Here is a 24,858-nt window from a genome sequence, read left to right as displayed (position 1 = left end):
TGGCCACATTGTCGCTTCCAGGACTGACAATTGGCCTGCCGGTCTGGCTCTTTTCAACCAATGTCGTTCAGAACACCACTATTCCTGAACAGTCGAGTCAACAGTTAGACCAGACCAGAGTTGCCCACCAGCCTTCTACTTCATCTAATTCTTCCTCTCCTCCTTCCTCTTCGCTTGACGGAACTGGTAAAACAAAAAACCAAGTTCCTAAGGAGAAGAAGGAAAAGAAGAAGAAAGAGAAGAAGAAGAAGGAGCCAAAAGCGACTGGGGGCAAACAAGTGTCGTCTGACAAAAATCCACACACAGCACTGACTAGGCCTAAATTTCCATGTGTCATATGCAAGGGAGACCACTTCCACAGAGGTTTTCCCTGCATCCCTAGGATACTAAGGGATTGGTCTCCCCGTTTGCACAATTTGGTAGCGTCAACCTCTGATAGCCATGTTGACTGCTCACCGTCAACTAGCGAAAGTGAAGTCACAGGACAGAGAGGGAAAGCTAGATTTCCCTGCAAACTGTGTGAAGGCGACTATGCCATCCACCGTTGTCCCTTCTTAGATGAGGCTAAAAGAGTTCTAGAAGATCGCCCGATTTTACGAGCGCAACTTCCTCCTGGATATCAAAAACTCCTGCCAAGTCCTTCACTAGTTGAGAACCCGGCTGGCCCGCCCAGGTGGTCAGCCGAAGCACCTATCATTGAAGATGAACCGTCTGGATCCATGCCTGACGAAAGTCAAAAGGTAGAGGCGGCAGTTGACCCGGTTTTGCCTTCAGAGGCTCTATCTTCGAATGATACCATCACAGAGGAGAATGAAGACGACACCGTCCAAATTCTCTTCATCAACACAGACTCCAACGAACAAGGGGGCAATTTTCCCATTCCTTTATCGCAGGAAGGAACTTCGTCAGAGTCATACCCGGCCGTCTATTCGGTCCCACCACCAAGCAACCTGGTTGTGTCCTTCGACTGGAACCAACTAGGCAGACCGCGGTTGCCAGCAAGCATACCATTCAGAATTATCGTTCAAATATACAGAATGGTAATGGTTGGCACTATTATTGATGAGGGGGCATCTGTGAGTATCCTTTCCTCTATTGCTTGGAAAGTGCTTGGTTTGCCAGCGCTTTTGCTTGAAATGAGAAATCTATCAGTCTTTGATAAAGGAACCAGTCGACCTTTAGGGATCCTCCCCAATGTGCCAATCACATTGAAAGGGAAGACCGTTCAAATGAACGTGATGGTCGTTCAAGGACCCTTGGATTATAACCTACTCCTTGGACGAGACTATATATATTGCATGGGAGCCATCATCTCCTCACTCTTTAGAGTAATGTGTTTTCCGCATGAAGGAAGAGTGGTCAAGCTCGTGGACCAACTTTCATTTCCTGGATCACGCATCGCAAATAGTCATATACCATCCCTAAATGGTCTATTCACGCAAGAAGTGTCTCAACCCACGGGCCGTCCTCCTGATGAGCGCGAGTAATCCGGGAGGATATGACTGGAACCCAGGGGGCATGCGTCCTGGTCTGCTTTATCAGGAAAACTTTGGGTATAGGGTAGGTTTGCGCGGGAGAATATGACTAGTCTGTACCCCGCCCATGCTGGAAGAGGGTTATTCTAGAATAAGATTCTTTTGTCAAAGTTATGTGAGTTGGCGGGCATCGTCGCTCACCTTTGTCTATTTCGGTAGACATTGCCGAGGAAGTGTTTTGTTTGAAAGATTAACGAGACAATCTTTGGGTAACCTGAAAGAGGTAAGCCTCTCTCGTTAAAACAATTGTTTTGACAGAAATGAAGTAGAGGTAACCTTGAAATCGTACTTTATGCCTGGGGGCATGCAAACCTTTTGGAGTGCAAGCAAAGAGTGGTTATTTATCTGCTTTTTGGGTTAGCCATTTCCTAACTTGCATAAAGAAAGGATCCGGAGTAAAGCTTAGTGAGATGAAGCTCCATAAAAAATAGAATCTTGATGAGACACTCTTATCATATGACTGGGTATTCGAGCAATTTTTGCACACAGTTCATGCTCGTTAAAAAATAAACGCAAGATCCGAGCAGTTTTAGCGCATAGTTCATGCTCGTTAAAAAATAAACATAAGATCGAGCAAATGTTTCCACCCGCGTTTAAGCTCGTTAAAAAATGAACTATTTCGGTAATAACCACTGTGAATGCAATATCATCAGCCATTAAAGCCTTGGTCGTGTTTGCACCGTCACCTCCACTTTTCCATTGGCCGATCGTTCACCTCCATATGATTGTTTACCCATTTTGAGGAACAGCTGCGAAGAGTGATTTCACTAGCCATCCTTGTGACACTGCCGTGATTGGAAAATTCCAACCTGTACCTGGAATCAGCTGCTAACCCTGTTTATCACTCGTTCCTCAAAAGACGAGTCTTCTTTAAGCTCTTTTCAACTGACTCGTAAAATATGAAAAGATTGTCGAGTCCTTGGCCTTCCAGCTTGTTAAAGGGACAGGAAGTGCTATCCCTCCTATATATTTCAATCTTTTTGGACCTGAGGGATTATTGCACAAAAAGATCGAGCGCTTGTTTTGTTCGGCTCGTTAAAACTATCGAAAACTCATCCCTTCTGTATTGTTTTATACTTTTTCGTACCTAAGGGATTAGATGACGAAAAAGGACTTTTGGAGTTAACTTTATGTACCTTTTCAGACTCTCTAAAAATGAAAAGGACCGAGTTATCCTTGTCGTTGGACTCGTTAAAATCATTAAATAGCGACAAACTTGTCTTTAGACAAGAACGAGTTTCACTATCGCTAGGCTCGTTAAAACATAGCGATGGGCTTGCCCGAAGGGCAGGTTATAGAACAAGCATATGTTATCCTCCTCAAGCTTGACAAAAATAAAGAGGTACTGGTCAGCAATGACTGGGGAAAAATTGGGAGAAACTCAAGAAAACTTTGATGGTAGCAAGTCGCTCTTGAACATGACACTTTTCCTCCGTACCACAATCGGGTTGGGTTGTTTCATTCACTGGTCACATCCATGGTCTCGCCATACCATCCATATTTGGGGTAATGCTACCGATCCATCGCATCAGTGTCGCCATATGTTCAAGAGAAGTCGTTCAGAAAATTCAACCGTGTCCCATCCACTGCCATACATTATCTTTCATCCTTTCACGACCGCCACCCTGATTCATATGTCACAGATCGTTTTCACCTCCATCAAAATCATTAGCTCCGTTCCGTGTCACTGATGTGGGATTCATTAAGGCCCTCCTTTGACGGATCGCTTCTTGTCGACATCAGCTCATTATCCAAGAAGTTGATCTAGGAACAACCCCTTCAGTACTTTGAAGCTTGCATGCCCCAATGGCAAGTTTCTCACTTCCGGCGACAGGTATACATCAATGACCTTCGACCGAAAGATTTTGCGTGGTGTTCGATGCCAAGTCCTTTATTCACACCACGTGAATTGTACTGCAGTACCTTGAGGGTCATTATCATTATCGGTGATTCCTCTCGCGCTTGTTAACGGTTTACATCATTGACCGGTAATCAAGCGATGTCTTTCCGTGTTCGACTTCAGAACATTTCTCACATGGATCGACTTGTACTTAGAGTGAAGATCGAACGAGTTTGAAGACCCCGGATCTAGTTTCATCCATCCGGGCTGCGATATATATTCAGGAAAGATAAAGGCATTGACATGTACATCATTGCAGCAAATAATCATCCTACTCAAAGGATGATAATTTCATCAAAATTATCAGTCTACCATCAGACGATTGTCTGTTCTATGTACAGAAAAATGAATTTATAAAGCTGACCATGGGAATGCCCGCCTCAGCTATATCATGAAAGAAGTATGAAAAATAATGTATTGTATTGTATCTTATTACAGGTCTCCTCCCAGCATTGGATGAACTTCGGATCCCCCTGATAAAGCATTTCACCCGATAAACGGCCTCATACTTTAGGGGGCAACTGTTATAGACATTTTTGTGCCTTACAGCATTGAGCATGAAATGTCCATAATCTAAGGGATCCAAAGTCCCTTAACATGTTGTTCCTACCCCTAGAGGAACAAGGCTAACAAACCACAGCAATTCACAGAATTTCTCCACCAGAAACTGCTCAAAAACAAGTCAATTCAGGATCAATTTAGTGGCTCCACTAGCTGTCTGCGCTGAATGTCAAAGCCAACACTGGCTACCTACGCTGAATGTCAAAGCCAACACTGGCTACCTGCGCTGAGCGAGAGTTGACATGTGGCAAGTTCATTCCAAGAGGTGTCAAGACCCAGGAAGCTTCCAGAATCTTCCTCAATGACACTTGCCTCAGTGAATTCGACTGGTGATGAATAAGAGGTTCCAAATCTCCAAGTGGAAGCAAGAACCTCCAAGTGGAATCAAGAACTGACAGAGAGAGAGGACACTAGTCAGATCTCAATCTGACTCATCCTCTCTCCAAACATCTATATATGGATCTCTCCTCCATGAGATTTGGAGGCTGGAATTTTGTTATTGCAAAGAATTGTTGTTGGTTTAAGATTGGGATCATTGGGTGCTTAATGCTTTGAAGGGGGTGAAGATAGGAATTCCATTTGCTGGGAAGGAGATGCTGGATTGGAGCCCTCTGGGTTGTATCTCTTCCTAAACCTTGTTATTCATCAATAAAGCTATCTTGGTTTCTCCTATATACTGATGTATTTTTTATGTATGATTGCATTAGTATGTTTAGTTTATTTCTAATCCTGAACTAGTTATGAATATGAATCCATGTCTTGTGTAGTGTTCTCTTCTTGTGATCTTGCAGAAACCTCTTGAAGTTGGGCGAGCGAGAAGGCGAGTAGCTGGGAACTCTCAAAGAGAAGAGAAACCGGATCGAGGGACAAACGTCAGACACCGGTTAGTCCATCCATCTCTCTTCATTCTTAATTCATAAAGGAAGAATACTAGAATAGCTGTCTCTGTTTGTTGCTAAGGCACTGTCACACCTTAGGTGGATAGGATCGTCCTGCATAGGCATTTTTCCCCACAACACTATTGACCAGTCCTAGCTTCATTCTCTTAGGGCCTTCCCAAGATCTCTAGACAACAACCAACTTCTCCTACAAGCTATAGCATTGATCCATAGAAATATATGATCATTAATTCCCTTCAGATTGTTGGGTATGTGTTATATTCATTGTGTTAGTAGCCTCATGCGTAGGTCATATATGTTAAGGACAATGAGATCATACACAATTGAGATGCAACAAAGAAAAATATCTATCAAGATGCTAAAAAATCAGTTGGAAACAGTAAAATATGATGGTAAGTATAAGTCATCACTCTCAGAAAAGTTAATATCCCTTGCCACACACAAAGAGAAATTTATCCACACAAAGGAACAAGTTCATGTAGCAGAACTTCAAATGTCCACCAGGTTGGTTTTGGATAACTTTAATGATGTCAGTTGAGCGTAGTTGACTAGTTTTCTTCCAACAATAAAGAAATATGGGTTGGCATCATATAATTAGTCATTGTTTTGCATGATGAATGTTTTCTTTTCAGACCTATTGTTTTCTTATCTAAAACTCCACTAAGGAAAACTCAAATAATGCACATGCAGGAAAACAGAAATCGAGAAAATGAAAGTTGACAACTCAACTTATGTAGAAACTAATTCCTCCAATCCCTGTTGCGATTGTTCATGGAAAAGAAAGTGTGGAATATGAGAATGCAACATAGATTGTTTCTAAAACAGCCTTGTGAGCAGGGAAAATTTTAAGGATGGGAGCTTATGTTAAAGTTTAGAAACCTTGCCGAATCTCACTAATCCCCCTAATATCCAAATCTTAAAATGTTTGATAATAATTTTGTAAAAAATGTTGATTTCTAATTATTTTATACTAGACAATATATAATATTTGTGATTTTTAAGGTAAAATAATTTTATATTATAAAATTTGGGCAAATTCATTTTTTAGAAAAATGGAAATTGGCGAATCTTTTTTTTGGAAAAAGCATGGAATATTAGCCCACCTACGAATATTATCCCCTAAAATTTTCCATGCTTGCGAGATGCATGCAAGTTAGCTTCCACGTCCAATAAAGATATGGGAAAGAAAGCTGAAAATGAAAACTTGTATGTATCTAGTTGGCTTCACTTAGAATAATCAATCAACTATATTACAATTAGGATTTTGTTAGTTCTACCTGCATTTTTATATCCACTCTATTTTTTGTAACTGTCCATCTCTATTAAGATTCATTTCCTATCCGAAATATGCAAGTTTTCCTTTTAACATGAAGTCTTCTAAGAAATATTGTACACAATTTTTTACTTGATTGAATTATCTATCACATGGTCAAACTATATTTTTTCAGTACATGAAGCATTTTATGAAAATAAATTCACAACTTCATTTGAAAAGGCCTTTGGGAAGCTTTAGAAACCTAAAATATTTAATGTGAATTATGTTTTGAGGATATCAGAAAGCTTCATGGATAGAGCAAATAATTTGGAAGATGAGTTCTCTAGGTAGTATTGCTCTTTGAATAAGACCACTAGTTGCAGTGGATTGTCAATATAATTTATAGTTATTTATCAATCTTCAGCAAAAATCTTATCATTTTTTGATTGATTATTAATTGATGGATTTGTTATTTCTATTTGTTGCTCTTTCTTGAAGTTTTTGTGCTAACTAGTTTGAACTAATTGAGGATCAAACATTGATGGTATTGTTGTAATATGTTAAATTCTTGTTTGTGTTGAATCAATTATTCGTTGTAAAAGATCAACCGATGTGTTATATCTTGGAAACTAAAGGTATGGTAAATATGGGAAAACTATTGGTGCTTTGCATGTAAATCTACAAAACAGATCAAAACTACTCTTATTTTATCTTTTCATTATAATGATCACTGACGTTTTGAGTTTTAATTATTGAGAATGGCCACAGGTGTTCCCTAAAATTGGAAGTTTGGTGTTGGAATTCAGTGTGTATTTTCCATTCAAGAATCATATAGAAACTGGAATCTAAAAGTTACATTCCAAAATAATCCTATTTGGAGGATTACTAGTAGTGATTGCTACATATTTTCGATGTTGGAAATTTTCTCCAAATGACAGCTAATATATTGTACCACAGATTAGGAACAAAATGGGAAGGGAATTTTCTTTGCAATTTATCCACTTATATTGTACTGATCCATAAATATAAGAAAAACAATAATAATTTGGTATAGACTAGTTGGCTTATTCATATGTGATAACGGACCCAAATAGTAGTTCTTATCTAAAGAAATGCTCATCAGACTGTGGAATTCTTGACATCATCGACCTACAGCCTTGGACTTATTCACTTAGACTTCTACATTATCCAATTATATATAGGTATACAAGGCTATCCTATTATTGTATCCTTTTTACTTCATTTAATTTTATTCTAGACTTAGCTTTAGCTTTTTCTAGGACTTTTGTTTGCACTCCCACATTGTATAAGTAATCTACATTTTGATCTTTTTAGCATGTAACTTAGTTGGAATGATTGTGCCTAGTGTTATCACTTAAGAATTCTGATTTCAAAATCGCTCACATTAGTTTGATGGTTGCAAGTTTCAAGAAGAGCCAGGTATTCACAGTCATAATGATGATTGTATTCATTGCATGAGAAACAAATCTGCAAGCTTCCAATTTGAATTCATTAAACATCAAGAGAGGTAGCTATCAAGTGAGGCTGAGATCAAATATTGAAACAGTTGCCACTCAAGAAGGAAATCAAAGATCTGAAGATACAGCTAAATCAGCCTGAAGGCCATCCTCAACCAAGAAATACTACATAGCAACCTCATGTCATATGGAAGAGTCATTTCAAGGAAAGAAAGCTCAAGAAAGCTAAATTTTGGCATTAAACTGTGTTTTTGGAATTACACAGCAGTTTCGTAGCGCGCTACGAAACTGCTGTAGGTGATGCCTTATACACAGCAGTTTCGTAGCGCGCTACGAAACTGCTGTAGCTGCACATTATGACTTGATGGACCAATTTTGAGAGAAAAAAAGCAAATATTTGTGAGGAAGGACTTCTGAAAGGGAGTATTTACAAGGTTTAAACATCCAGCAAGGGCAAAACAAGTAGCAGAAGGTCGAAGACAAGAATAAAAAAGAAACTCTAGAAAAAAGGAACTTTGTCTCCTAGTTTCTACCAGTCAACTTCTAGAAGAGTTTCTGAGCAGTGAAAAACTACTCTCTGAAAAGTGAAAGAGGTTTTCATTCCTAAGATACTATATTACAAAAACCTCTTCCACTTTCTTCAAATTGATTATGATCTGGGAGAAATGGGTGACCAAAGTTGCGCTACAAAACTGTTGTAGGTGCAGTTTTTCAAAAAAATCAAAATTTCCTGTTTTACACGTCTTCTTCAAGGATAGATTCTGGGCCGCTGGAGTAGTGTTTCAAAAACCCAAAAGAGGTTTTTGTTCATCATGGATTGGTTCACAAAAACCTCTTTCAGTTTTTCCAAATACATTTTGTACGAGAAGTTATGAGCTCTGTCCCAAGACCTATTTTTCAGCCAGAACAGAGCAAGGGACAGTCTCCTAGTTTCTAGGAACAGCAAAAGGATGAGTCATCAAGGGCCAGCTGGAAGGTTATGGGCTTCATCAAATTCGACTTCATGGAGTTTTAGGTGTCAAAGAATGTTTTAAATGTTTAGATAAGGTTGTTTTAGTCATAATAAGGAGTTACACTCCTAGTTGTATTAGGTCTCTAGGACTACTAGTTAGTTGTCAAATGCATTTAAAGTCTTGTTTTATGGTTAGAATAGGTGTCACTGATGGAAAATTCGAATTCCCCTCATGATGGAGGAAGGAATCCAAGCATGTAAAGATCTCTATATATAGCAGAAGAGCTGATGTACAAAGGGTTGGGAAATTTTATAACAGAGCATTGTTTTGGCTTATGTAAAGACAGAGTTTCAGTAATATAATTTGGTTGCTTTACTTCTCAGGATTCATGAAGGATTTCTATGTTCAGAATGTGTGATTTTATCCTTTCCTTAATGTCTTTTACAGTTGCATAGATGTATAATCACTCAGAATTCACTGATTGTGCTCTGATTTCCTGTATGCATTTATGAGCTGTGGTTCCATATGTGTTATGTTCTGAATACTCAAATGTTGAATGCCCTGACTTCTATGTAAAGGCAGTATCATTGTTTACTGAGGTGTTGTTGACTCCATAGGCCCAATGGAAACTTGATTAATGTTTTTCCAGCATCCATATTTATCACAGATATATCACAAAGAGTTAGCCATCTTATCTTAAGTAAAAATCATTAACCCATTTAGAGAGAGCCCTCTCAAGTTGAGGAGGCTAAGCCTCAACCTAAAGTAGGTCTGAAATAGTTACTTGAAGTCTTCCTGGTCAGCAGCCTTCCAGGGCCTGATTTTGAGATAACATTTTGGTGCGTCTGCCGGGAGCTTGAAGATTATTCTTTCCCGAAATCAAGAGACTGAACTTCTGGAGGTAGCAGGAGTTCAGAAGAATTTTCGAGGCTGCAATCTACCTTGGCGACTCCATTGTTGAAGAATTCGAAATTCATAGATTCATGGTGATTCCACTGGAGTTATGAAGGACCCAAATGCTACCATTCTTATTTCAAGGTATGCATGCATAAATTTTTCAGGAATTCATGGTTTCCCAAATCATTTTCCCAAGGATGCATATTTTCTAAGGAATGGTCCAAAATTCAACGGAGAAGATTTGAGTTTGACTTTGAAGCATATCTCAGATTTTTGTGATTTTACAAAGCTTCTTAGAGTTAAACATGAGGATGTTTGCATTATGTTGTTCTATGATTCATTTCAAGGGAAATGCAAACAGTGGATTGAAAGCTTTCCTGCCAAATCCATTAAGTCATTTGAAGACTTTTGGTTTATGTTTTTGGAGGAATGGATAGATAGATCAGAGTTGGTGGCAAAATATCCTTCAATTCAAGGTTTCAAACAATGGAATAATGATCATAGTAATGGAGAAACAGATGAAAACTTTTCTTTGTCCTTGTCCTCATATCTAAAATCATTTGAGTGTAAGGCAGAGGATAAGATGAAATTTTTGAATGAAGTTGCTAATGACATTGAGAAAGACATTGAAGGTTTACAAGGTCAAATTCAGGCATATAGTCTTCATAATCATGATCATTATTTTCAGAAGCTTTCTATGGCAGAACACAAGGAGAGAGTGTTGCTTCCTTTCTCTTTCACGATTGAGGAAGTGTACACTGTTGTTGAAGATCAGTTTGCACAACCAGAAAGTTACAAGAATCATCAAGCTGATCATGTATTCTGGGATCCTATAGCTGACTACATGGAAGAGTTTTACTCTCCAGTGTTTCAGTTTTTCTATGAAGATCAGAGGCAATTTCAATGGCAGCGGTCATCACAATATCATAGTGGCTCTGAACTCCGATGCAGTCAAAAAACTCAAATGTCAGATAAGACAAATGATTGGCTACATTGGAAATTTCACATTGATTGAGCTGAAAGAAATTTGAATTGTTAGGGTAGGTAGGTAGGAAAATGAAAATAAGCTCAAGGTTGACTGAGCATTTTTTTTTAGTAGATATAGACTTCTCTCTCCTACGGTGATCATCAAGCTCAATCCTGCCAGGGGGCCACTAAAAGCATTAGAATTTTTGTTGTTCATGCTGCAGCTTGCCAACAAAGATGGCCGTGTTGAAGAAGCAATGCCAACTGGCAAAAGCATTCTCTCACTAACAAGAGGAAGCAAACCAATAGAAGTATATGTACAAGCTTTATTGAAAAACACAAATCGTATGATAATGTATTGCTTTTCACCTTCATTCTTAAGTTCCATTGGCGAGGATGACATACTTTCACATATGAGCTTACATCTTGAACTTAAAAGAAATGCAGCTGGTTCACCCTGACTTTAGCTTATTCAATGAGGAAGATGATGGTGGACAAGGTTTTGGTACGAAGGTTGTCAGCCTGTGAGACTATGGGCTCTGCTACGACAATTTGTAGTGACAAAACAGGAACACTGACCTTGAATCAGATGACAGTTGTTAAGGCATTCATTGCTGGTAAAATCAGAGAGCCGCCAGACAGTTCAGAAAGTCTCCCATCTCTCGTACAAGCACTTCTTGTTGAGGGTATATCCCAGAATACTACAGGGAGTGTCTGTAAATCTAAGGGTAGTGGAGAGATGGAAGTGGCTGGATCCCCAACAGAGAAGGCTATTCTTTCTTGGGCATTGAAGCTTGGAATGAATTTTAATGATGAAAGATCCAAATCTTCCGTCTTACATGTTTTTACTTTCAACTCGAAAAAGAAACGTGGGGGTGTTGCTCTGAAAAGGTCTGACACTGAAGTGCACATTCACTGGAAAGGAGCTGCAGAGATAATACTTGATCTCTGCAAAACTTGGATTGACAGTTCTGGCTCTGTGCAAGAAATGACTCCTATTCAGGTAGATGAGAACAAGAAAATCATTGAGGGGATGGCTGCAGCTACATTGCGGTGCATTGCTTTTGCTTACAGGACATGTGATCTTCATAATGTGCCTGTTGATGAAGAACAAAGGCAATCATGGCAAATTCCTGAAGATGATCTTACCCTCGTGGCAATAGTTGGGATAAAGGATCCATGCAGACCTAATGTAAGAGAAGCTGTGAATACATGTCAAAAGGCTGGTGTGAAGGTTCGCATGGTGACTGGTGATAACATTTACACAGCAAAAGCTATAGCTATTGAATGTGGCATACTACAACCAAGCGAAGCCACAGAACAGTATGCTATCATTGAAGGTAGGGATTTTCGCCGCTACAGTGAAGATGAGAAGCTAGAATTTGTGGACAAAATTTGTGTAATGGGAAGATCCTCACCTACAGACAAACTTAACTTGGTGCAAGCACTGAGGAAAAGAGGTCATGTCGTGGCGGTAACTGGAGATGGAACAAATGATGCACCTGCACTTCATGAGGCGGACATTGGTCTATCCATGGGTATCCAAGGAACAGAAGTTGCCAAGGAAAGTTCAGATATAATTATATTAGATGATAATTTTGCATCAGTTGTGAAGGTAGTTCGGTGGGGTCGTTCAGTTTATGCAAACATTCAGAAATTCATTCAGTTTCAACTCACTGTAAATGTTGCAGCCCTTGCGATTAATTTTATTGCTGCAATTTCATCAGCAGATGTTCCTTTGACTGCTGTTTAGCTTCTTTGGGTCAACCTTACCATGGACACTCTTGGAGCCCTTGCGTTGGCAACTGAAGCCCCAACTGATCACCTCATGATCGTTCCAACTACAGATTCTTCTGGAGTCAATACATGCACAGTTCTACAGTTATTGATTGCTCACAAAAGGCTAATATTCTGCCCAAACAATTCTCATGCTGATCTTATTTGTTGTCTTTGTGTGAACTTGATTTCATTGCTTTGGGATCAAAGACAAAATGCAAAAAACATGGCCACTGATATTATCAGGTATCTATTGTTAAATTGTCGTGCTGCTTTGGAGGAACTACTGGTATCGAAACCAAACCAGGGACAACCATTGGATATCTTACATGGAGGCTTTGATAAGTTGTTAGGAAATAATCAAACAGAATTCTATGAGTGGCTCGATGCTTCTAAACAAAGTATTTGTAAGGTCTTGGAACAATGTGCTGCAATTATGTGGATGCAATATATAGCAGGTGCGGTAAAATTTCCTGGGGTACGAACAAAAGGCATAGAGGCTCGTCGGAAGAGAGAAATGATGCGGAGGACACGTGAAAATATGAAAGTAGATTCCAGACACTGGGAACAATTGACTGAACGTAGGTGTGCCTTGGAATTGGTGCGTGAAGCAATGTCTACAGAATTGAGAGTTGTGCGGCAGGACAAATATGGATGGATCCTTCATGCTGAAAGTGAATGGCAGAGTCATATTCAACAGCTTGTACATGAACGTGGAATATGGCCTATGAAGAAATCTTCTGTAAATCAAGAACCTGAGTGGCAGCTCTGCCCTACTGAAGGACCCTTTCGTATGCGTAAAAAGCTTGAACGATTGAAGGTAAAAGTAGACACAATCGGGAATGCGCTTCAAAATTTTCAAGAAGACAGGATATTTCCAGCTGAAAAGACTGGATTTGGCATGGATATGAGTGATCCTGATTATGATTCATTTTTCCATCTCTTATCTGCTGGTGGTGCCAATAAAAAACAGTTAAGTTATACTGGTAGAGAGGAAGAGGAATGCTTTTATGATGAAGCAGAGGAGTTCAAAGATGGGGATTTAATTTCTGCTCCAGTTGGGTGGAGTGATGATCAGCACAGCAGTGCTAATGATGCAAGCTTACATTTTGCTCTTGAAACTGGTGGCAAATCAAGTACAATGTCACTACATATAACAGATGGAGTACATGAAATGTCTGAGCCTGGTTCAACTAGACAGTCTTCATCACAGAAAATTGACAATGTGAGATATGCAGATAATGAAGTGAAACCCCCAGAATCTTGAAGGGGATGCTTGTCAAGCAAATTTATGTTTGTCATAAATGGATAAGGCACTGGACCTACGAGTTCTTAGTGTACTACAGGAGCACACTATCCCAAGTGGAGCCACTGTTATCACTTAAGAATTCTGATTTCAAAATCGCTCACATTAGTTTGATGGTTGCAAGTTTCAAGAAGAGCCAGGTATTCACAGTCATAATGATGATTGTATTCATTGCATGAGAAACAAATCTGCAAGCTTCCAATTTGAATTCATTAAACATCAATCGAGGCAGCTATCAAGTGAGGCGGAGATCAAAGATTGAAACAGTTGCCACTCAAGAAGGAAATCAAAGATCTGAAGATACAGCTAAATCAGCCTGAAGACCATCCTCAACCAAGAAATACTACATAGCAACCTCATGTCATATGGAAGATTCATTTCAAGGAAAGAAAGCTCAAGAAAGCTAAATTTTGGCATTAAACTGTGTTTTTGGAATTACACAGCAGTTTCGTAGCGCGCTACGAAACTGCTGTAGGTGATGCCTAATACACAGCAGTTTCGTAGCGCGCTACGAAACTGCTGTAGCTGCATATTATGACTTGATGGACCAATTTTGAGAGAAAAAAAGCAAATATTTGTGAGGAAGGACTTTTGAAAGGGAGTATTTACAAGGTTTAAACATCCAGCAAGGGCAAAACAAGTAGCAGAAGGTCGAAGACAAGAATAAAAAAGAAACTCTAGAAAAAAGGAACTTTGTCTCCTAGTTTCTACCAGTCAACTTCTAGAAGAGTTTCTGAGCAGTGGAAAACTACTCTCTGAAAGGTGAAAGAGGTTTTCATTCCTAAGATACTGAAGTGAAAAAACCTCTTCCACTTTCTTCAAATTTATTATGATATGGGAGAAACGGGTGACCAAAGTTGCGCTACAAAACTGCTGTAGGTGCAGTTTTTCAAAAAAATCAAAATTTCATGTTTTACACGTCTTCTTCAAGGATCGATTCTGGGCAGATGGAGTAGTGTTTCAAAAACATAAAAGAGGTTTTTGTTTAGAATGGATTGGTTCACAAAAACATCTTTCATTTTTTCCAAATACATTTTGTACGAGAAGTTATGAGCTCTGTCCCAATACCTATTTTTCAGCCAGAACAGAGCAAGGGACAGTCTCCTAGTTTCTAGGAACAGCAAAAGGATGAGTCATCAAGGGCCAGATGGAAGGTTATGGGCTTCATCAAATTCGACTTCATGGAGTTTTAGGTGTCAAATAATGTTTTAAATGTTTAGATAAGGTTGTTTTAGTCATAATAAGGAGTTACACTCCTAGTTGTATTAGGTCTCTAGGACTACTAGTTAGTTGTCAAATGCATTTAAAGTCTTGTTTTATGGTTAGAATAGGTGTCACTAATGGAAAATTCGAATTCCCCTCATGATGGAGGAAGGAATCCAAGCATGTAAAGAGCTCTATATATAGCAGAAGAGCTGATATACAAAGGGTTGGGAAATTTTATAACAGAGCATTGTTTTGGCTTATGTAAAGACAGAGTTTCAGTAATATAATTGGGCTGCTTTACTTCTCAGGATTCATGAAGGATTTCTATGTTCAGAATGTGTGATTTTATCCTTTCATTAATGTCTTTTACAGTTGCATAGATGTATAATCACTCAGAATTCACTGATTGTGCTCTCATTTCCTGTATGCATTTATGAGCTGTGGTTCCATATGTGTTATGTTCTGAATACTCAAATGCTGAATGCCCTGACTTCTATGTAAAGGTAGTATCATTGTTTACTGAGGTGTTGTTGACTCCATAGGCCCAATGGAAACTTGATTAATGTTTTTCCAGCATCCATATTTATCACAGATATATCACAAAGAGTTAGCCATCTTATCTTAAGTAAAAATCATTAACCCATTTAGAGAGAGCCCTCTCAGGTTGAGGAGGCTAAGCCTCAACCTAAAGTAGGTCTGAAATAGTTACTTGAAGTCTTCCTGGTCAGCAGCCTTCCAGGGCCTGATTTTGAGATAACACCTAGCATTCCTTAAAGGTTAAATACTAAGTTTACTAAGGTGTTATTTTCTATGGCGATGTTTTATTTTCTTTGTTTATATAGGTCATCTAGCCACGCCCAAATAAAGAAAACTTGTTCAAGTTTCTTGCATTTATGGAGAAAAATAGCATTGACAATATTGTTGATGTTAAGGTATATATCATATCAATCCTTTATAGTCTTATTTATTTTATATTCCAGTGTTCATCGTCTTTCATGTCTTATACTCTACATTCTGTCTTCTTTATTTTTCAGAAAAAGAACTCAATATTGACAGTAAGAAGCAAGAATTGAAGAAAGAGGAGAACAATAACACTGGAGCAGCAAAATGAAAATTAAAGAGAGAGAGAAGAGAATTGGTTTAATGCTACTTGTAGAGCCAATATCCCACATAAGACACACACAGAGACTGATGGTCAAGTCCTCATAGTTGGTGAATTCACCTGCAATGCCTTGACAACAAAATGATAATGTTTTGAAGTGATGAAACAATATTTCATGTGTAAATTTTACTCCAACCAATATTAAGTTGGAAACTCATATTGTAATACTTGACATTTTATATAATATAATTTTCATGGTTGAGATTATTTATAGTTGTACTTGATAGTATCTAGTATTATAATTAACATTTGTAACTTTGTGTTTTCATATTAGATGAACATGTACATTGTATGGATTTTTTTAATTTAGTTTCAAAATCATACTAATTAATTTATGTTCATTAATAATGTGTTCACTGTGCTGGACCCGCCAACATTCACAGGATCACCCCGGTATGAAGTCCCAACAAGACCTCACACCATTTGGTGTGGGAGTCCCATCCGGTATGATGGTCTGGTTGCCATTGTCTTAAGGATTTGCCTCAACTCTTGCTTGTCAACATAGGAGAGTGGTCTGCTTTGTCTTCGAGAAGTGAGTTTCGCGTGCTTGGTGATTGCTAGTGTTACTTGTGTCAATGGTTCTTTCACTGTAGAGGGAGAGGGTGAAAGTGAGTCCCAAGTCGGTTGGGAGTGTTATCGTTCTATGATTTTGAATATTGTCAAGACAAACTGACAAAAGATACATCAAACCTCTTAGGAGTCTAGGATCTAGCCCTCCTAGACTCAGAGAGGGCTCTCTCTGTATATTTATGATTTAGCTTTATTTCCAGTGCTTTAATGTGTTAGGCTAGATGTAATAATGAAAGAGATTTATTGCTTGATTGCTTGGTTGTTTGGTGGTTTATTTGTTTGGTTGGGGTGGGTCATATTTGAATCTTTTCCATTGGGCAATGGAGTCAAAGGATGGGTGGTAATGTCAATTTTCCAGAGCATTTGCAAGGCAAGCTAACTATATTTACTGGATCTAAAAGCAGAGTGAGAAATGAGATGACAGAATAATGATATCAGTAATGTATAAAAAGAAATTAAGTATTTCTTAATCATACATCAAAGGAAAACATTTAGATTGTAAACGTAGATAGAAATAAGGTGCTCCAAAATCATATCTTAATCTAGAATTTCTGATTTACGATAAGACTTAATGATGCACAATGAATAAACAGTGATACATTCAATCACAGAAAAGAAGACATCACCAGGTTAACACAGTTCAAGTATTTTGCAAACGGTCCTTTTATTGATGCTCCAACTTAAAATTACAATTCTCCAAAAAGAACAGATAGTTCAAATGACTTGGGTCCAACCCCTAATACTTCCAATGCATGAAGTATTTAACAAAAACCTACAACGATTGCCTTATACACTTGGCAATTTGTTATTAATTACATTGAAAGAAAATTGACTAGTGTAACCACGAAGTGGCCACGATGAGAAAACTGGGACATCTGGTCCTCTTTTTTAGGGATGTTGTTGCTGAGAAATTAATTTCATTGTAGTGGCTCTGCTAACATGGCTAGTGCTGACTCAGATCTACATTGTCACTTCAATCATCCTTGTCTTTCTCCTCTTGATAATCACACAGGTCACTCCATGCTTCTTCATCTAGAATCTTGATCTTAATTAACCTCCTGTATATTTCATCAGCTTCAGTGTATTTTGCAAAAGTGGGTTTGACCACAAAAACATGTTTCAGCTCATGCTTGATATAAATTGGATTGTTGGTAGCTTCCAGCAATTCTTTTCTTGTTATGTTTCCTTTAATATTAGAGAGAATCACAGCATCTAGGGCTATGCCTTGGAGCCTCTTGATATAATCTTCTCTGGCCATGAGTTTGTCATTGATAACAAACAGAGAATGATATATTTCTGTGTTAAAGGCTCAATTCTGTTAAAAAACCTGTTCACTATTACCTCCAAACTTTGACATTTTTCTTCTAGCTGTATATTCAGGTTCTTCTTAGTTAACACCTTTTTCACCTGAAGAATAGTTTATGTTCTGTCTGCTACTCCTAGCTCTTCTAGTTCATACTTGTTCCTTGAATTGAGAAATTTGATTATCCTATTGGTTGGTGCTGGCATGTCTCCTAGTTCTAGATTAGTAGCTGAGATAGCTTCTTTAGCTTTTTCAACTAACTCCTTCTATTCAAAGATAATTTATATGCTAGGCCAAACTTTATTCATGCCATTGATGATATTGTGCCAAATGATCTCTTTCACCCTTCATATAGTGTTTCCAATGGATGATTCTTTTTCATATTTTTGCAACCTTTCAATTAAGGTGCATGCCCTCTACATCTCTACTAAGTGGTCACTTTCGGCTCTTTTGATTTGATCCTGCAGAACACTGACTTGGGTTTCTAGTCTCTTGATTTCTTCACTCTAAAGATTCATGCCTTCCATGGACCTAGCTAGTTGTTTTGTACTGCTTCCTGTCCCTGTAGCAGTAGTGGTTGGAGTGGTTGTAGGAATTGTTGTAAGAGGAAGATCCTCCATAGTGGTATTTGATGTCTGTGCTATGTTTTCCTTCTCTTGTATCATTTTCTCTATCTCTTCCTCCATTTGTTTATTTTGGAGAGATTTCTCTATTATTAACTTCATCATTTCAGCCTTCTGACTCTCTGTTTCCTCTATCTCTTTGGTCAATGGATCATGTGTAGTGGACATTTTGAGCTTCTTCTTCAAAGCTACTATATCCATCTCCTTTTTCTTAATTATCTCTTCTGCTACTTTTACATTTGAAGGATCATACCCAATTCTCACTACTAAGTCTTCCAAAGACTTAATTCTGTTGTCCTTTGACTGGGATGAAATATTTTCCATCTTTAGTTGAGATTGGGCATTTGACAAGGCCACCTGCATTTTAAACAAACTCATGGAAGTACTGGTTAGAGTAGAGGAAATAATTTCACCTGTTTTCTTGTGCATTTCCAGCTGATCAATAGGATGAACGTTCTTGACATCAAACTCAAAAGAGGTTTGTTTGTAATCGGCTGGAGTTTTAGGTTTTGTTGTCTATGCTTCCAAGAATGCCATATGCATTTTTCCTTTTTCTAAATCAAAGGCTGAGAGAATTCTACCTTGAGAAGTTGCACTTTGTTTCCAAAATTGAGCATAAGTGCTCTTTTTCAATATCTCATTCCTAATTTTAATCTCCATGAAAGTGTCAAAGACAGTCTCCTCCTTTTCTCTAGTTACATTTGTAGATGTGGAAACTTGAAGAGACTGTTGTCTTTCTGAAATTGGAGTGGCAGGAAGAGATTGACCTCCTGTTGGGGATGAATCCAGAATATCATTGAGATTGATGATTGTTGGTTGTGGTGATTCCTTTCCTATTCCCATGTGTATTCTAACCCTTTCCCTAAATTTTAATTTGAATTATTTCATAGAAGTATCAGTCCCTGGTGACTGATCTTCTATTGGCTTTTTCCCAGTTTCTCCCTCTTCTTGTTCCTTGCCTTTTTATGATATTTCTTCTGTTCTCTGCCTTTCCTATTGTCTTGGGGTATGTGCACTTGAAGAAGATATTACTTTCTCCTCAGCCTCTTGCAATGTGTCAGGCATCCACTCAATCTGGTTCATAAATTTCTCTATTTCAGGCCTTTGAGTGTGAATGTAGAGCATTGACTTGTTCTCTACCCTTTTCTTAGAGATGATGCCCCATGGGTCATAGGACCATGTAAAATTGTGGTTGAATTTCATTTCCTTCAATCTCTTGTCAGCCTGCTCACCTGCTGCCCTATTGTTGCAAATGAGAGGACCAATCTAAGATCTGATCCTAAATTGTGATTTCTTCTTTGTTGCTACAAAATGTATTTCATCTGCATTGATCATTTGTCTGATATATTCAAGTGAAAAGATCCTCATGGGGAGGAACTTTGGTAGCTTGTAAGGGGCCAACTCACATCCATATACTCTTAATTCAGTATAATTTTGGTACAAGTACCAATCTCCTATTCTTGCTTGATCTGTCAACTGCATGATCCTTTTAATTTCTTCACTGATTCTGGGTTTTGCAGTCCCACTGAGGAGGCTCATAGCTGGATGAACAAACATTTCCACAAATGTTTTGTAGGTGAAGTGCTTTTGATCCTTCATCACTAAGGTGGTCCAGAAAATAACAGATTGGGCTTCACCTTCTTCATTCAACTTGGTCATTGTAAAATGAAACATGTATGCCTGAAAGTAAACAAACATATATACCAAAACTGAGGAGTACTGAAACACTTCCTCTATAATGAAATTTACAAATTGCTCATGGATGGCATCTGCTAGAAATTGACTGAAATTGAATAGGATAGAGGGCTTTAAATCTACTGATAAAATGGTCAAGAAACCTATAATAGCTTCATCAAGCCACTGATCTGAATAATAGCCTAATAAATAAGAAAGAGCGGTGACTATGTGTCTGGTTCTATCAAGAAAAACAGAGGAGGAATAAGGAGGATTCTTGCTTGGCAGTGGGTTTTGCTCAGTCATAAAGAGTTCTAAGGTTTTGGCTCTTTTGGTAAATTCTAACCTCTGATACATCTCACTGAGGATGTCATGGGAAAAGGGAGTGGTTCCTTCAATGATAGGAGTCTGCATAATCTACATAATAGACTCGTCATCAATGGTAAACAATATGTGTCCTGTCGGGGCCATCACTGCCCTTTGCTATGGGTTATAGCATAAGTGGAATTTCCTGATTAATTTAGGGTAGCTATGGGTTTTAGGAAATATATAGAAGGGTAAGTTAGTGTCCCAAAGTCCTATGTCATACACACCATCTATGAATTTGTCCTCCCACCAGCAGTAGATGTCAAATAAATCAAACTCTGAGAGTGTCTCATGTATTTTGAAGTCTCTATCTGCAAGGGGTATGTGATCCAAATCCAGTGGTGGGTGCACCATTGGATTAAACACCTCCTATTCTTTCTTCTTTGGTGGCATGGTTATCTTCTACAAAAAACCTTTAAACCTGAACTGTGTCAGATTTGCAGTTGAACTGCAATAGAAAGGGATGAAAAGAAACGGGAATTCAAAGAGGGAGAAATAAAAGGGATGCACATGAAGTGGTATTCAAGAAGGGGAATACTTGATACTTGCATAAAAATGGAGTTTTCTACACTTGTACTTCTTTTTAAGTGTGCTCACTGCTTTCTCTGTGTATGCTTGTATGAATTTTAAATTGCACTTGTAAGTAGATAGAGCACATTAAAATTTATAAATGGTGTGAAATGGTGCATTTGTAGTTTCATTGTGTTCCCGTTGGATGGGCCTGAAGTGGTGTGGGCCTGTTAGCTAATGGTCCAACCAATTGAATGTACAATGGTGGGAATGGATGTGATAGGCGGATGGGATGGAATGGCATCATGAGGTGGCGAGAATGGTAACGGTTCGAACAAGAACAGGGGAGGTGGTTTAGTGAAGGTGGAAACCACTTTTTGGGGGCCCTAGGAGCAGTAAGAGGAATGAACGAGGTAGGTGCGAAATCTCGAGAGTGTGACATGTCAGTGGTTTGAAACCACCGATTTCGGACACCACCCCCCCCCCCCGGGCATTAATGTTCAGAGGGTGAGAGGGGGCCGGAAAATGATATGGGCCATCAGATCGGATGGCGGGTGCAGAGATTCGATGAGAGGTGATGGGTGGGTTATGTTTGATGCGATGGGTACGTGAGTGGTGGGGTAGGAGAATTAATAGGGGGGTAGAATATTGAATATAGGGGTATAGAATAAGGTTAGGGAAAATAACATAATACCCCTTCCCCTTTTTAATTTCCTTTCCTGACATTAGGAAAAAACATTGAGATATGTCATAAAACTTCTTTAAAAAAAACTTTTCATGTCTTTTTCCCTTTGTAACTTTTCTCAACCTACCTACCCTTATTTTTCTAATCTAACATTTTTTCTTTCTTTTTGCATTTGCAGGGTGCATTTGGATTTGCAGACCCTTTCACTTTTTCTTTTTATTTCTAACCTACTCTATCACTTATTCCTCCCATTGGTCCAGATTGAATAGTTGAACCAATTTCATTTCTACCTAACTACTGATTTTCCAAGCTTAAATTGTTTGGCAGATCTTTATTTTCTACCCTATCAACAGAAATTGAAATTTGTTCAATCGTGCTTAGACTACATGAATTGAACAACATTTGGGGTTTTCTTTTCTTCTTATTGTTTTTCTCTTTTGTTCTTTTTCTCTTCTTTTTTTGTTATATACCCTCTTTTCATTTCTTTTCTTTTCTTTTCTTTTTTGTGAAATCAATTGATTACTGGAATCTATGAACAATATGAAAACTACCAACTGTGAAATACTCAATCACCTTGAGATCCTATAAATTATAGGACCCTAACAAGGAGGAAGCTCCAACTCTGCTAGGAACACACAACACAATAGGACATGCACAGCTTCCATAGGAGCAGTCCACGCGGATGCGGCAGTTAGAACACACAAGGGAAGATAACACGTACAACACTCAGCAGATGAGTCCACACAAGTGCAACGGTTTCTACAACAATTTTTATGTGAAAGGTATGTCTGATGTTCGGGGAGATAGCCACCACGGGTGAGACAACGTTAACAGCATATACAACACATTTTCATTAATAGATTATGCATTACAACAAGTGAAATAAGTTCAAGTGATAAACATAGGTTAGAGAAACATGCATTACAAGTGTTCAAGATTAGTCTTACAACAGTTACACTACATGTGTGAAAATGTGTTGGCATGTTAGCAGGCTTCTGAATTAAGCAAAATTTCCAAGACACATCGTTACACCATACATCACTAACCATGTGCGTTGGGCATTGGATCCACTACTTACTCCTCAAAGAAAATGTTATAGACTCTCTTGGCTATGTGGGAGGAGATGAGGTGAAAATTCCTTTCATGTACAAATGAGGGGGTATTTATAGCCAAGGGTGAAACTGACCATTGCGGTTGTTCAACTACCCTCATGATTGTTTGACTTCCATGACTTTTCGACTTTACTTGACTCTTTGTACAACAAGTGGGTCTCTTAGACTTCCATGTTACATTACATTGTTTGACAACATTGCCAATAGTAGAGATGTGGACGACATGACTCATGACATGACTCGACATGACAGTGCTAGTACATTCGTGTTATTGTTGGAGTGCATGTCAAGTTGCAATTCTGTTGGGTGATGGATGTCTTCATGGTGTATCACAACTTCACCTCCACATGGCAAAGTGTGCGGAGTCTTCAATGGTTGTTGGTTTCCTTGATGTTGCTTTGGTACATTGCTCCTTGCTTGTATGTTGGAAGGCTTGATAGGTTCGTCCGTTCGCGAAAGGTGCATGTTTGTCTATTCGTCCGTCCCTGAGAACATCTTACATGTTTTCTCATCCATCCGTCCGCGAACACATCCTTGCATGATCATACATTCGCAAGAACATCTCTCTGCATGCATCGTTTGTTCATCTATTGGTGAACATGTCCTTCTACATGTGCTCCCTTCGTTCATCCCATTCGTCGTCATGCCATGTTTGTTGGTGTACCTATACATGGAGTCACTCATGACGAGATGACATCAAATATAAAAACCTCCTATTCTACCATGACACATGATCATTTCGAATGCAGGTGACTGGGAGAGGAAACAAGGTTGCGAAGTAGGATGATGGCTCTGGCACTACTGATGAAAACTGCGCAAGGGTCACTAGGTGATGAAGATGGGTAATCTGAGTCGACAGTGACTGTCCACAAGGTCTGGCTCGGCTAGAGGGAAGACTGCACAAATTTTGGGAGGAATAGTCAGGGCTGTGGGAAGGCAGGGTAGACCAAATATATGGATTTTCTAGAATGAGCGGGCCACGAGGCTTGACAACAAAATTTACGCAATTTCTTTGAGGAACATGCAGGGTTGTAGGGAGGATTGGCATACAGGATTTGTGCAGTTTTTTGGAGGAACTGGCTGGGAGCCTAGCGGCCAAAAATGTGCAATTCCTAGAGGGAACTAGCTAGCTGGCTGTTGGGTCACTGGTAGCAGAAACTATGCAATTCCCAAGGGGAATAGGCAGTCAGCTTTCGGGAGTTTGGCAGCAGAAACTGCACAATTCCTGGAGGGAAATGTCAGTCTGTTGCTGGCGAGAGAAATCACATTGATGTTGGGAGGCCGGCTGCCTGATCATCTCTATGGAATTTCTAAGCTGAGTGGACTATTGGGCAGTAGAGGGTCTGCTCATGAAAATTGCGCAATTTTCTGGATGAGCAGTCGGTCGACTGTTGGGAGGACTAGCTGGAAAAAAATGTGCACTTTTTTTAGGGAGATAGGGATGGACACTGGGTGTCTGTCTGCCTGTCTGCACAATTTTTTCAGTCAGTAGAGCAAGCAAGGTTAGCAGTCTCTGCTCAAATTTTGAGGGGAGTCAGTCCCGGGGTCGCTGATGGGTCCAACTCTCCATGTGGCCAGCATGAAGCTTGATTGAATTGTTTGCGGGCAGTGCAGCTTGAAAATACTTGCTTGGTGCTTCTACGTTGTTTTGGGTGATAGTCGATCAAGACAATGGTGAGGTGATGGTCGGGTGTCAAAGCGGATTTCGGTCGTCATAACTTCGGCAAAATGACTAAGTATGTGAACGAGTGAAAGATGAAAATGTGATCTTACAAACACACACCCACATGACTTGACGACGAGACGACTCAAACCAACTAGACACACATGTTCAAAATGACTGAGCTATGGTGCAAACGACAAGTGCGACACTTGTGATTGATCGTTGATCGATTGTGACGACGCTTGCACGATAGTGAATGTGACTTCGTGTGTGAGTGCGACAGATGTTTTCATAGCGAACACAACATGTACACGCGAAGAAAAGACCTTGAGCATGACTAGAACCTAATCGCAAGCATGACATTGACACAACATGCAAAAGTTTGGGTGGAATGAACAAGCAAGGTGAACACGAAGACTCACACTAGCTCACAAAGTGAACATGAGTATGTGCAGTCA

At 39.1% G+C, this 24,858-nt stretch overlaps 1 pseudogene; it reads left to right on the top strand.

Annotated features, from left to right (window-relative positions):
• Positions 1–10,902: 10,902 nt before the first annotated feature.
• On the top strand, positions 10,903–12,198 carry LOC149174620 (calcium-transporting ATPase 5, plasma membrane-type pseudogene; annotated as a pseudogene).
• The last annotated feature ends 12,660 nt before the right edge of the window (positions 12,199–24,858 follow it).

Source organism: Pinus tabuliformis, chromosome 4_1 (genome assembly GCF_031772625.1).
Source record: "Pinus tabuliformis cultivar Carrire ecotype Pingquan chromosome 4_1, CPIR1, whole genome shotgun sequence".
Lineage (NCBI taxonomy): Eukaryota > Viridiplantae > Streptophyta > Pinopsida > Pinales > Pinaceae > Pinus > Pinus tabuliformis.
This window is presented reverse-complemented; position numbering and strand designations above follow the sequence as displayed.